Genomic DNA, 12,442 nt, shown 5'->3' on the forward strand with positions numbered 1-12,442 from the left:
GAATGTTATCAAATCCTCATCTATTGAGATCATATAATTATTCTCCTGTAATATATTAATGTGATGGATTACATTAACCAATTTCCTACTGAAGAAACATCCTTGTATTCCTAGAATAAACCCTCCCTGATAATAAATTATTTCTAAAAAACATTGTTAGGTTTAATTTACTAATATTTATTAAGGAATTTTACATTTAATTTTGTAAGTGGAGTTTATCTGTGTCTATATCTGTATGTTCTTGCACAATCTTTGCCTGACTTTGGAGATGATGTTATACTAGCCTTATAAAATAGATAGGGTAGTTCTTTTCCTACCATCTGGGAGAGACAGGAATGATCTGTTTCTTGAAAGTGTGAACAAAAGCTCTCTGAAAAAGGACTTTGAAGGAAACAGATTTTATTCCAGGAACATTTTGCAAACCAGGGAGGCATACCCTCTGATGTAAAATGAAGATGCCTTCCAGAGACCAAAAGGAAGGCTGGGTTTTACACAAAAGTTTCTGCCCAGGTTCTCTGTAAGGTCCGTTTATGCAAATGAAAGCTTGAAACTTACGTAGTTCTGATTGAGGCAGCTGAGTTTTGATTGGTCAATACACCACGATGCCCAGCTAGTTTTTTGTATTTTTTGTAGATACAGGATCCTGTTGTCGCCCAGCTGACTACTGATTGGTTGATACAGAGGAATTCTGGTCGGTCAATAGAGCTGAGCTTTTTTTTTTTTTTTTTTGAGGCGGAGTCTCGCTCTGTCGCCCGGACTGGAGTGCAGTGGCCGGATCTCAGCTCACTGCAAGCTCCGCCTCCCGGGTTTACGCCATTCTCCTGCCTCAGCCTCCCGAGTAGCTGGGACTATAGGCGCCCGCCACCTCGCCCGGCTAGTTTTTTTGTATTTTTAGTAGAGACGGGGTTTCACTGTGTTAGCCAGGATGGTCTCCATCTCCTGACCTCGTGATCCGCCCGTCTCGGCCTCCCAAAGTGCTGGGATTACAGGCTTGAGCCACCGCGCCCGGCCAATAGAGCTGAGCTTTGATTGGCTGATATGCCTCAGCCCTGAGTGGCTGAGGCACATGAGCTCTGAAAGTCCCAAAGATAAAAAGATGTGGGCTTTTGGGAGAAAAGCCACAAATATAAAAAGATGTGGGCTTTGGGAGAAAAGCTAAGGGTTTTGCATGACCTCCTAGTTGGCAAATGGTGGCTTGGCTCCGTGTTAAATTTAGTTCCAGTTAGCCACTCAGGATCCATCTTGAAGTTTGGCTGTTTCAGGTTCACATTTGATATTTTTGTTTTTGTTTTGTTTCTTGTTGAGACAGGTCTCACTGTCACCCATACTGAAGTGCAGTGGTGTGATCATGGCTCCCTATAACCTCCACCTCTCAGGGCTCAAGCTATCCTCCTGCCTCAGCCTCCAGAGTAGCTGGGACCATAGTGTGCACCAGCATGCCTGGCTAAGTTTTTATAGTTTTAGTAAATACAGGGTCCTGTTATGTTGCCCAGACTGGTCTTGAGCTCCTGGACTCAAGCCATCCACCTCCATCAGTCTCCCGAAGTTCAGGGATTACAGGTGTGAGCCACTGTATCCAGCCCAGGTTCACATTTGTTCACAAAAGTTTTGTAGAAATCGTCTGTAAAGCCGTCTTTGTTTTGTCCATTTTTAAATGAAATTTTGACCATTTATTAAATTTATTTAAAAGATACAAATTTCATCTGAGTACATAAGATGAAATTATGTAATAATTTTATAGTTATACATATTTAATTGTTATAAACTTGTTTATGGTAGCTCATGGTTTTTTGCATTTCTCCATTATCTGTATTTGTATCCCTTTTCCTTTCTTCTTTTTTTTTTTTTTGAGATGGAGTCTTGCTCTGTCACCAGGCTGGAGTGCAGTGGCGCAATGTCAGCTCACTGCAACCTCCGCCTCCTGGGTTCAAGAGATTCTCCTCCCTCAGCCTCTGGAGTAGCTGGGATTACAGGCACGTACCACCATACCCAGCTACTTTTTTTATTTTTAGTACAGACGAGGTTTCACCATGTTGGCCAGGATGGTCTGGATCTCTTGACCTTGTGATCCACCCGCCTCAGCCTCCTAAAGTGCTGGGATTACAGGCGTGAGCCACCACGCTTGGCCTCTTCTTGTTTTCCATTTGTATGTTCTGTCTTTTTCTTGATCAGTTTAGCCAGAGCTTTGTCTAATTTATGATTTGTTTCAATAACTAACTCTTGGATTTGTTTTTCTCTGTTGTTTTCTTGATTTGTATCTTTTTTTCTCCTTGTATCTTTTAAATTTCCTTCCTAGTATTTTTAGGCTTTATTGTTATTTTTCTATAATCTTATGTTGAACGATCAGCTCATGAATATTCTTTCATCTTCAAACATATCTATTTGAATGCTGCATTAAAGAAATCTTTCATATACAGTGTTTTGTTATGTTTACATTGTCATTTTTTGGTAGTGTGTTTCCGAACATATGTGGCGTTTTTATATTATTAGAGTTTCCTGATGTTTCTGCATTGTGGTCATACAATAGTGATTCCTTAGATGTTTTATTTATTTATTTATTTATTTATTTATTTATTTATTTATTTATTTATTTTGAGACAGAGTCTTGCTCTGTCGCCCAGCCTGGAGTGCAGTGGCCGGATCTCAGCTCACTGCAAGCTCCGCCTCCCAGGTTTACGCCATTCTCTTGCCTCAGCCTCCCGAGTAGCTGGGACTACAGGCGCTCGCCACCTCGCCTGGCTAGTTTTTTGTATTTTTTAGTAGAGACGGGGTTTCACCAGGTTAGCCAGGATGGTCTTGATCTCCTGACCTCGTGATCCGCCCGTCTCGGCCTCCCAAAGTGCTGAGATTACAGGCTTGAGCCACCGCACCCGGCCTTATTTATTTATTTTTTTGAGATAGGTTATTACTCTGCTGCCCAGGCAGGAGTGCAGTGGTGCAATCACAGCTTCCTGCAGCCTGTAACTCCTAGGCTTGAGTGATCCTCCCTCCTCAGCCTCCCAAGTAGCTGGGACTACAGGTACGTGCCACCAAGCCCAGCTAGTTTTTGTGTTTTTGTTGTAGGTCTTGCTATGTTGCCCAGGCTGGTCCCAAACTCCTGGGGTCGAGTGATCCTCCTGCTGTGGCCTCCCAAAGTGCTGGGATTGATTACAGGGTTGCACTACTGTGCCTGGCAGAAATTTTTAAAGACTTGTTTTCTTAGTGTTTGCTCAGTTTTTGTAAACATTCTGTGAGGGCTTTAACAGTATATTTGCTGTATTTGTTGATTGTGGTTCTCTCTCTCTCATCTTTCTTGTCCTCTAGAGAGGGCAAGAGAGATTTTAACATATTTATACATATATATTCTTGGTAATTTCATTATTTATTTTTTAAAATATCCTTTAGCCTTACTCATATTTTCACCTATTTGATCTGTTTCTGACAGAGTCGTATAGAAATCTCTGATTGGGGATTTATAATGTTTTTGAGTAATTTTGTCAGTTTTTGCTTTGGATAGTTCAAGACTTGGCATGATTGTTATACCTTGAAGGATTTTTTTTCTTTTATTATAATGCAAAATCTCTGTTTCCATTAATGATTTTTTTGCTATAAATTTTTATTTCTGATATAAATATTCTGATATCTTTTCTTGGTCATTTTCAGTTACTTTATTTTTAACCTTTATTTTTATGTTTTGAGAAAATCTCTTATGAATTGCTAGCTGTGGATATATTTGAGTTTAATTCATCAATTTTTTTGTGATTACTAATAGATTTAAACTTATTCCTATCATTTTGCCTTTTTCATTTTCTTCTTTTCTTTTTTCCTTCTTCTACCTTCTATACCTTCTTCTTCATCCTTCTTACTATTTTGTTTTGGATTACTTAAAAAAAAATCTACTCCCATCCCTACAGATTTGTAAGTTATGTATTTTTATTTTATTTTATTTTTTAGTGGTTACCCAGTACTTTTTAATGTGTATACTTAATTTTTCTTTCTTTCTTCCTTTCTTTTTTTTTTTTTCTTTTTTTTTTTGAGAGAGAGTTTCGCTCTTGTTGCCCAGGCTAGAGTGCAATGACCCCATCTCAGCTCACTGCAACCTCCGTCTCCCAGGTTCAAGTGATTCTCCTACTTCAGCCTCCCTAGTAGCTGGCATTACAGGCATGCACCACCACACCCGGCTAATTTTGTATTTTTAGTAGAGATGGGGTTTCTCCATGTTGGTCAAGCTGGTTTAGAACTCCTGACCTCAGGTGATCCACCCGCCTCAGCCTCCCAAAGTGCTGGGATTACAGGCATGAGCCACTGCGCCTGGCCCAATTTTTCTAATAATACATTTTCTCACTTGTAAACTAAGATAGGGAATTTGGAGTATTTTAACTTCCCTCAGAACTCTCATATTTCTTGTATTATTACCTGGCATATTACACCCTTTCTCCACCACATGTTCTTAAACCCGAGAAACTGTAGTTATTTATCATTTTTATATATAACATTTATGTTTAAATTTATGTAATTATCTTTCTTTGTTTACTGTTTATTCATCCATTTATTCAACAAATACTTTTGATTGGTGAGTAAGCACCGGGAACATAGAACAAGACAGATGAAGTGTATGCCTTCATGCGGCTTCTATGCTAGGGAGGGAGAGGATCATTAACAAAAATCGGTATTACTCTAATGCAGACCTAATAAGGACTGTTAGGAAAACTAAGCAAGGGAATAACAAGTGATAGGGGGATGGGCGCGGTGGTTCACGCCTGTAATGCCAGCACTGGAGCTGGTGGGGGCTGTGACAGCGGCTCCGACGCGTACAGGTGGCTCCCCAGGGTGCGGCGGCGAGGGCGGGCTGGGGCCGCGTGGGGCTGTCGCAGAGCTGAGTGGCGGTGCCTGGGGCCCGGCTCATGGAGAAGGCGCCTGTGCCTCGGTGGGTGGCGACGGGAGCGCTCAGGGTTGCGCGCGGCTGGAGATGCCTGCGGGCTTCGCAAGGAAGGGCCTAGTGACCCAAGGGCGCCTTCCGCCGGGGACAGGGGAGGCTGCGGCGGCGCGGGGCGTCCCCGGCTTCCCCTGGGCTCTCCCTGGCTGCTCCTTCAGGGAGTCTCCGCTTTAATACACGCGCCTAGGTGGTGTGCATCTGAAACGGCTTTATTTCGCCCGCGCGTTTGGTTGTCGGTTTACCTGGATTCAGGATTCTAGGTCGGAGGTTATTTTTCTTCCTCAAAAAGCTTTTCCTAACAGTACAGTGTGAGTAACACAACTTTATTATTCAACTTTTCAGTTCATCAAAGCATCATGACATTATTTTATTTTGCAATGACATGGTTCGAGGGCCCTGACAGCCAAAGGGTATGTCTACCACGCCGTAAACTTTTTTTTTTTTTTACTAACACACAAGTAGTAAAGGAAGAAATTACTGTATGTATGTATGTATGTATGTATGTATGTATGTATTTTTGAGACGGAGTTTTCCTCTGTCTCCCAGGCTGGAGTGCAGTGGCGCAATCTCAGCTCACTGCAACCTCTTCCTCCCGGTGCAAACGATTCTCTTGCCTCAGCCTCCCAAGTAGTTGGGATTACAGGTGCCAGCCACCACTCCTGGCTAATTTTTTGTATTTTTAGTAGAGACAGGGTTTCACCATGTTGGCCAGGCTGGTCTTGAACTCCTGACCTCAGGTGATCCACCCGCCTCGGCTTTCCCAAATGCTGGGATTACAGGCGTGTGAGCCACCACGCCCAGCCGAAATTACATAATTTAAAAACAAGAAAACTGTACATTTTGAACAAATCCTTCTCGAGGAGGGAAATGTTACAAGTAAAGGAAGTAAAAAGAAAATAATAAAAATACAATTAAAATGAAAAATAAAAACAAAACAAATTCTTAGTAATTGTGACCATCCTGGATTTAATCTGAGAATATTAATTTTTTAAAGCTATGTATAACAGCGCATGTTAGATTTGAGGTCGTGGAATTTAAGTTATGGTTAGAGTTTTTTTATAAAACTTTTTTCCTACTAAAATACGGTAATGTTGTATCTATTTTATTTTGTTTATGTGAAGATTTTACTGAACTATACAACTTTTAAAAATAAGAATATTTTCCTAATTAAAAGAAAGCGATTTTTAAAAAGGTATAAACCCACAGGACAAAAAGCAGATAGGCGAGCGATAACTGATTTCACATAGATGGAAGAAAAGGCAGCGACGACTGCAAGAGCCTGCGGAGGAATCATCCTACCAGGAGAAAACAGCCGCGGGGGAAATGAGGGCAGAAGGCGTGGGTGTGAGGGATGCAGCCAGCAGATCCTCCGGGCTCAGTGGGAGTGAACGAGGATTGCTGTGCAGTATAGGACACCTGAGCATTGCAACATGGTGAAATAATGCCAGCTGGAAACCCTGTGGGCTGTGGGGGTATAGCTCAGGGGTAGAGCATTTGACTGCAGATCAAGAGGTCCCCGGTTCAAATCCGGGTGCCCCCTGCCGATTTTCTTTCTGCTTCAGGATACCCTATGAACTCGACCATTCTGAGTCCACTCAAGTAACCATCATCCCACATATTAGGTGAGTTTTTAGGTGTTTAAATTGGCCATATTAGGTGACTAATTTCATCCAAGTGGCTTGTGGACTGGGAGGGGAAGAGGAAGGAAAAGGAGCGAAGGAGGCTCAAAGGTAATCTGGCTCAGGAAATGGCTATGGGAGGCTTTCATCATGACCCAGGGTGGCCATTTGTGCTTTGGGAGCTCTCGTTTACTATTTATCTTTCTAAGGGAGAAACAGGCAGGAAGTCTGGGGAGCAGGTTGAATGAAGCCTGATGGCACCAGAACCGCCTGGGCGCTGCTCCTGCACAGAGTACCTGAACCTCAGCGCGAGGCTCCGATCTGTAGGTCTGAGGAGAGCACTGGATATTTCGTTTTAAAAGCAACGCGTACCTCCACTCTTCCTCCTGCCTCATCCCACCCAGCACACACTAGATGATTCTTGACAGGGACATTTGGGGGAAAACTGTGCTGGATGGTTCTAAAGGACATTTCACCCAAACTGGCCTCACTATCAAAGCTGATGTCCTCTGCAGGGGATTGAGAGCCGCAGGTGCAGACAGCTGCCAGGTGGGCAGAGGAGGGAGAGGATAGGAAGGAAACTGGTAGGAAAGGTGTCTGTCTGCCATGGAGACCTCCTAGGTTTCATGGAAGACCACAAAAATGTCGGTGACTTACTGTGTGAGAGCTCTGGATATCACTACTGGGTGAAAAGGTGGTTGTTAGAGAACAATGGCTCATAGATCAGTCATTTGAACACAGATCACATGGTCTTTGATTCATAATCCAGGTAGCCCCAATCTGCTGTCATTTTTTTAAATTAAGATTTTATTTTTCAGAGCAGTTTTAGGTTTACAGAAAAAGGTACAGAAAGTACAGAAAGCATAAAGTACAGACAGTTCCCTCCCACCCATTTCCCCTTCATTAACATCTTGGATTAGTGTGGTACATTTGTTAAAATTAAGGAACGAATATTGATACATTGTCATTACCTGACATCTATAGTTCACATCAGGATTCACTCTTTGCACTGCACAGTTTTATGGGTTTTGACACATGCATAATGTCTTTGTATCCACTATTACAGTATCATACAGAGGTGCTTCCCTGTCCTGAAACCCCCCCACCCCAATGCCTTGCCTGTTCATCCCTCCCTCCCCACAAACCCCCGGCAACCACTGACCTTTTCACTATCTCTGTCTTTTGCCTTTTCCAGAGTGTTTACAGTTGGAATCATACACTATGTGGCCTTTTGGGATTGGCTTCTTTCACTTCACAACAAGCATTTAAGGTCTTTCTATGTCTTTTTGTGGCTTGGTAATTCATTTCTTATTATTGCTGAATATTATTCCACTGTGTGGACTTGCTGTCATTCTTACTCAGGATTTGAGTTAGCATTCTAGCTAGACTGCATCTTCCTGCAAAGAGAGAGACAAGAAGCAGATGAGGCCTTTACCAGAAAACCACCCCAGGCTCTGGCAGCCTCAAGCAATTTTCACAATTTTTTATTCTGGCATAGACTCAGTCCCACTTACATTGCTTGTGGAAGGTATTTGTAGTTGTCTTTTTTACACCCCCAACATATGAAATTCTTTTCTATGTTTGAGGGAAATCCAAATCTATATGTAACTCTGGGTAGAAACCAGGACCTAACTACACTACAAAAGCCAAAAGTACCAGATTTTTTTCTTCCCGTAGGCCCTAGAAGTGCCCTAAGCCTGCCCAGTCACATGTACATGTGAGACTTGGAATGTGGAATGAGGTACATGGAAGCAGGAAGAGTTTGGAATGCACTCCAGGGAATGTGGAGCTGTCATTGGCAGCGGGGCTGGTAGCTGCAGCCAGCTTTCAGTGGGGGTATTATCAGCTCCCTAACCAGGATGTTGTATGGGGGTAAATTATTCAGACCACTTTGGCTGCCTTTTAGTCCTAGCCATTTTCTGAGTGTAGATCTCTAGGTTTCCTTTAGTGCTGTAAGGTTTTTTCTGACATCCTGCCAGTAACTGCCTTATTTGATTCAAGTAGCCGTTGCCAGTTTCTATTTTTGAGACAGAATGCTGAGAGTATGAAAACTAGTACTAGGAGTGGGGTGAAGAAAGTAAGAGAAATATGGTACTGGATACGTGCTTTTATTGGGACCCAAAGCAGTGAGCATCTGGCTATTCAGGAATTAGAACCTGGCAGTCATTGATACACAGTAACAAAATATCTGAATATCACATGAGTCACTTGGAATGAAGTGCCCATGTGGGACACTTTGGTTTTGGTGTACTAAGTTACTATAGAACAGCATGAAGCACTGTGGAGTAGGGCAGGTATATCTCTTGGTATTTGCAATGGTCTGCATGTGTCTCCCAAAATTCATGTACTGGAAACTTAATCCCCAATGCAACAGTGTGGGAGGTGGGGCCTAATGGGAGGTGTTCAGGTCATGAGGCCTCTGCCCTCATAAATGGATGAATGTTGCTATTTTAAAAAAGCTTGCATTGTCTAGGTGCAGTGGCTCATGCTTGTAATGCCAGCACTTGAAGCCACTTACTATGTGGGTTCTAGACTGACTGATGTGAACCAGCCATAAGTTAACCTAACAATGCCATAGGCTGGACACCCTAACTTATATCCAATAGTTCAACAATGTATAGCCAATCACTTATCAATGTTATTTCTGTAAACCAATGAGAATTCCTGTCAAACAATTTTTCTATCAGTCCATTCCTTATTCCCTTCACCTTTAAAAACCTGCTTGTTCGGTAGCTCACGCCTGTAATCCAGCACTTCGGGAGGCTGAGGCGGGCGGATCACCTGAGGTCGTGAGTTCGAGACCAGCCTGACCAACATGGAGAAACCCCGTCTCAACTAAAATACAAAATTATCCAGGTGTGGTGGCGCATGCCTGTCATCCCAGCTACTCAAAAGGCTGAGGCAGCAGAATCGCTTGAACCTGGAGGTAGAGGTTGTGGTGAGCTGAGATCACGCCATTGTACTCCAGCCTGGGCAAAAGAACGAAACTCCGTCTCAAAAAACAAACAAACAAACAAAAAAAACCCTGCTTATTACAAAAAATGGAGCATATCCCAAGGCAACTTGGAAGCATTTCCTGGACAGCTGTGCTCACTTTGGCTCAAGTAAACTTAATATTATATTTTGTGACTCAGCTTATTTCTCTAGGTCAGCAAGTCTTTAGAAATGAAAAAAGAAAAAAGGGGGAACCTGCATGGTTACCTGGGGTCCCCCTTGTCCTGGTCCTGCCACTAGAATCCTACTTGTAGTTAATCCCAGGTATGGTGAATAGAGGTTAGACAAGAGCCAATGAAGTGGAAAATCTTTGCCTCTGACCAAATTGTGTAAACTGAATTCATTCCTAGACTCAATTTTCCTGGAATAAAGAGCATCTTGGGTAAACTCGAGGGAGTCCTTGTGTCTTACTTCAGACTGCTGTAACAAAAATCCCATAGATTGAGTGGCTTAAATGATAGGAGTTTATTCCTTACAGTTGTGATGGCTGGGAAGTTTAAGATCAAGGTGTCAGAGGCATTCAAACCAGAGTGACTCCATCTTGAATACAGGCTAGGTAAAAAGAGACTGAGACCTGCTAAGCTACAATCCCAGGAGGCTGGACATTCTTAGTCACAAGATGAGATAGGAGGTTGACACAAGATAATAGGTCATAAGGACCCTGCTGATAGAACAGGATGTAGTCAAGAAGCTGGCCAAAACCCACCAAAACCAAAATGACGATGAAAGTGATCTTTGGTGGTCCTCACTGTTCACTATATGTTAATCATGCATTAGCATGCTAAAAGACACTCCCACCAGCACCATGACAGTTTACAAATGCCATGGCAATGTTGGAAGATACCCTGTATGGTCCCCCTTGGTAAGGCCCCTCTTGGTTAAAAATGAATTCAGGCTGAGCATGGTGGCTCATATCTGTAATACCAGCACTTTGGGAAGGTGAGGTAGGCAGATTTCTTGAGACCAGGAGTTTGAGACTAGCCTGGGAAAGATGGTGAAACCCCAACTCTACCAAAAAAAAAAAAAAAAAGTTAGCCAGGTGTGGTGGTGCATGCCTGTGGTCCCAGCTACTTGCGAGGCTGAGGTAGGAGAATTATCTGAGCCTGAGAAGTTGAGGATGCAGTGAGATGTAGTTGCACCACTTTCACTCCATCCTGGGTGACAGAGTGAGACCCTGTCTCAAAAATAAAGGATGGATTTGGTTCTACAGGATGTTAATTGCTATTCTCTTTGGATTAATTCACCTTGCACTCTTTGCTAACAGCTGTGGGTGACAGGACTGAGCATATGCAGGATCACGAGGCATGGGGAGCTTTTTTCTCCTGAAAGGGGGAAACTTGAGAGCTGCTGGAACTACTGGAAAAGATTTCTTCATGACTGATAAGCAGCTTCCTGAACTTTTGATTCAGTATAGCTGCGATGAGTGGGTCTTTCTCTAGCCTTCCTGAGCTCCTCACCTCCTCTGCCTCACTGTAAGCATCACTTTCTTCCTTTCCCTTTCCTCCCTCTCTCTGTCTCGCCTTTCCCTTTTCTATCTTTTCTTTCTCTCAGGGCGACTGTCTGCTGTTCCATCTTGCCTAGAGACCACATGTTGAAACTCCTAGTTAGAGATCATTCTACTCCACTTTGAGTGGATCAAAGACAACATGGACCAACGGGGGCAAGTTTGAGCCTTGCTAGGTTGATTTTGGGGACTGAGCAGGGTGGCTAGTGTCTGTGTTTTTTCACACGTATTTTGCTGCAACTGGAAAGGAAAATGTTCATTTGGTTTCCCTATCCAGCCAGTTGGGCGGTGTCTTGCAAAATTGAGAGGCTTTTTGCCTATGGTTCCTTTGTAATGTGGCTTAACCCCCATAGCCATGGTGCAACAAGCAAGTCCATCAAAGCCACTTAGAGAAAGGGAACCCGGAAATCTAGCATGCTGGCAATAGGGCAAGAATTTCTTACCAATCAGACTTCTGGACTCTCTCTTTCTATGTAAACCAGTTGAATGAATGATAAAAGTCACTGTCTCCTCTGCAAGGTTTTGATTAATGGGAAAAAGGGTTTGTGAAGCTATTCTTAGGCTGTGGCAAATCTGGTGTACTTTGTGCTATGAATTTGTCTGTGTTGTTCTATCATAAAAAGGGATCCAAAGGATAAAATGTGGGTGTAGGGCCGAAGCCCACTGTTCAAGCCAACCTAGCAAACTGGTCAGTCACAGACTTTGCTGCAGGTCCCTGAAACAAAAACTGGATGAGATTTTCCTCTGGTTTTGTTTTATGTCCTTGGGAGCTTGACCTTGTGATTATGTGGAAGTACTTTCTTTTGACTTCCACCAACTGGAGGATGAGATTTGGGGGGTTTATGTCATAGTTAGCCCTAAAAATTATCTTGAACAATAAAAAACCTTTGCAAGCTCAAGACTGGCTGCTCTAGGCTCCTTCTGGAAAGAACACTGGAAACAATCGAATGCTGTAGCTCAGTAGCTAAGGCTTTGTCTTTTCACAGTGGTATCCCAGGTTCAACTCCCAGCTTAGGGAATGAGTCGTTTCTGGTTTGATACGTGTGACTTTTTTTTCTTTTTTTTTTTTTTTTGAGAGTGAGTTTCACTTTTGTTGCCCAGGCTGGAGTGCAATGGAGCGATCTTGACTCACTGCAACCTCCGCCTCCTGGGTTCAAGTGATTCTCCTGCTTCAGCCTCCCAAGTAGCTGGGATTACAGCCATGTGCCACCACACCCAGCTAATTTTGTATTTTTAGCAGAGATGGGATCAGGCTGATCTTGAACTCCCAACCTCAGGTGATCGGCCCGCCTCCGCCTACCAAAGTGTTGGGATTACACGCATGAGCCACCGTGCCCGGCCTATATGTGTGATTTTTGTCATTTATTGATTATTTTCCCATGTGTGAACAACTTCTAACTTCCTATCTTG

General features: G+C 43.1%; 1 non-coding gene across 1 annotated transcript; it reads left to right on the top strand.

Moving 5' to 3' along the window:
- Positions 1 to 6,383: 6,383 nt before the first annotated feature.
- TRNAC-GCA lies at positions 6,384 to 6,455 on the top strand. Its single transcript has one exon. It is a non-coding gene; the product is annotated as a tRNA-Cys (tRNA).
- The last annotated feature ends 5,987 nt before the right edge of the window (positions 6,456 to 12,442 follow it).

The sequence above is a fragment of the Trachypithecus francoisi genome, unplaced genomic scaffold (genome assembly GCF_009764315.1).
Source record: "Trachypithecus francoisi isolate TF-2019V2 unplaced genomic scaffold, Tfra_2.0 Lachesis_group4, whole genome shotgun sequence".
In the NCBI taxonomy this organism is placed as follows: domain Eukaryota; kingdom Metazoa; phylum Chordata; class Mammalia; order Primates; family Cercopithecidae; genus Trachypithecus; species Trachypithecus francoisi.